General features: G+C 38.8%; 1 pseudogene; it reads left to right on the forward strand.

Annotated features, from left to right (window-relative positions):
- Positions 1-338: 338 nt before the first annotated feature.
- Positions 339-1595, forward strand: LOC130860840 (olfactory receptor 52R1-like; annotated as a pseudogene).
- The last annotated feature ends 1000 nt before the right edge of the window (positions 1596-2595 follow it).

Consider the following 2595-nt stretch of genomic DNA (forward strand, 5'->3'; position numbering starts at 1 on the left):
AATATTTGTTCGATTAAGTACAAGTGTGACTACTGATGAAACGTTTACTGGAAAAAGACAACAAAGTGATTAATAGGTCCTTGAGATAATATGCATTGATATGAGTATTATCTTTGTGTACTTCTAAACAAAATAATTTGGTATGTTTTTACTAATTTTATTAATACAAATCTACTGAATTTAAATAAACCTGAATATAAATTTGAACTGTTTTTAACAACAGATAATTAAGAGTCTTCCTGAACTGAATCTCCACATCTTCAGCATCTGGTAGTGGTCATGTTGGCATGTGAAATTTATCTTCAGAAATATCTATAGAAAACAAAGGAAAAACCATCATGCCTCCTCTCAACACTTCTCATCCCTCTCCTGTCATCTTCTTGCTGATGGGCATCCCAGGATTAGAGCACCTACATGTCTGGATTGGGATTCCCTTCTGCTCCATGTACGTGGTGGCTGTGGTGGGGAATATGACCATCCTGGCCATGGTGAGGGCAGAGCAAAGCCTCCACAAGCCTATGTTCCTCTTTCTGTGCATGCTCTCAGTCACTGACCTGGTCCTCTCCATATCTACACTGCCCCGCATGCTCTGTCTCTTCTGGCTCAGAGCCCATGACATTGCCTTTGATGCCTGCCTGGCCCAAATGTTCTTCATCCATAGTTTTACTGCTATGGAATCAGGCTTCTTTTTGGCCATGGCCATTGACTGTTATGTGGCCATTTGTCACCCACTGCGCCACACCACCATTCTCACCCACACTCGCATCACTATAATGGGTATTATTGTGGTGATTCGGGGAGTAGCCTTCTTTTCTCCACACCCCATTCTGCTCAAACAGCTCCCTTACTGCAGAACACAAATCATTGCCCACACCTACTGTGAGTTCATGGCTGTTGTGAAGCTGGCATGTATGGACACAGGGGCCACCAAGAGTTATAACCTCGGTATGGCTTCTATCATTGCCTCATGTGATGCAATGATATCCTATGCCTTCATCCTCCGCTCTGTATTCCACCTGCCATCCTGAGAAGCTAACTTTAAGGCTTTAGGAACATGTGGGTCCCACGTCTGTGGTATTCTTGTCTTCTACTCCACAGCTGGTTTTTCCATTTTCACTCACCGTTTTGGGAAAAATATACCTGCACATATCCATATTTTTATTGAAAATATATACCTTTTGGTGCCCCCCTTTCTCAACCCTATCATATATGGAGTAAGAACCAAGAAAACACGAGAACGTATTCTTAGGACACTAATGGTCAAAGTTATCTGATTGTAGTTGGATCAATAAAAGAGACAGTTCAAGAATAAGTGGAAGTAAAACAGATAATCTAAGAAAAACAGCTAACTGCTCCACTCCCACAAGCTGAATTGCATTTACCAGCTGAAACATCTTTTATTTACTAAATGTCTGTAAATTCCAAAAATTCTCATTCAACAAATAATTTTAGCTTTTTCATTAATAAAATTGGAGAACAGATGGATCTCTTCCCATGCCTTCTGGAGGATAATTACAAATAGAGAATGAACAGTACAAAAGAGTAAAAAGATAAGTAAACTATATATATATATATATATATACATATATATATAAGATTTTTCTAGAGAAGTAAATGATGGACAATATATAGCTGGCAATTTCAAACAATTTGATACATGTATGTGGCTATAATTTCATAGAATAGATATTGAATGTTGTACCTGTTTTCTAATAGAATCAAATAGAATTATTATTGTTTATCCAAGTAAAGGAATAGGACTACTACTATATAAAGATTAAAAATTAGAGTTAGAACTTCCTAGGTGGCGCAGTGGTAAAGAATCCGCCTGCCAATGCAGGGTACAAGGGTTTGAGCCCTGCCCTGGGAAGACTCCATGTGCCGCGGAGCAACTAAGCCCGTGCGCCACAACTATTGAGCCTGTGCTCTAGAGCCCGTGAGCCACAACTACTGAGCCCATGTGCCGCAACAATTGAAGCCCATGCACCTAGGTCCTGTGCTCTACAACAAGAGAAGCCACTACAATGAGGAGCCTGTGCACCACAATGAAGAGTAGGCCCCACTTGCAGCAACTAGAGAAAGCCCGTGTGCAGCAATAAAGACCCAACACAGCCAATAAATAAATTAAATAAATTAATTAATTTAAAAAATTAGTGTTAAGTGAATCTTTCAGAAAGCAAAGACACAAACATGAGTTAGTGTGAAGGCTCTCATTTTAATGTTATGGTTAATCCATTTTTAGAGAAGTTTTGATAGAGGTGTAGTGTATTTTTTTTTTTTAAAGGCAATGTCCTGGAGTCTATTGACTGCTAAAATTGAAGTCATAAATTCCCATTTTCACAGTTGGTAGTCAGTGCCACTAAGTCGTGTGAATTGAGTCAGCCGCGTTCATTAGGTGATATAGAAACCAGTATCAGGACATAAGATCTGAAATTTCTTATTAGCAACAATATTGAAATAATCCTATTTATTTGCCCCATTCTCTTCCTCTTTAGTTCATTGTCACTATTTTTCCAACCCTGATATCCATTCTTCCTTATTTAGGCAAATATAACCTAAGATCTGTGGAGCATTTTTATGCTTTGGATCTGTGAA

Source organism: Hippopotamus amphibius, chromosome 9, assembly GCF_030028045.1.
Source record: "Hippopotamus amphibius kiboko isolate mHipAmp2 chromosome 9, mHipAmp2.hap2, whole genome shotgun sequence".
Lineage (NCBI taxonomy): Eukaryota > Metazoa > Chordata > Mammalia > Artiodactyla > Hippopotamidae > Hippopotamus > Hippopotamus amphibius.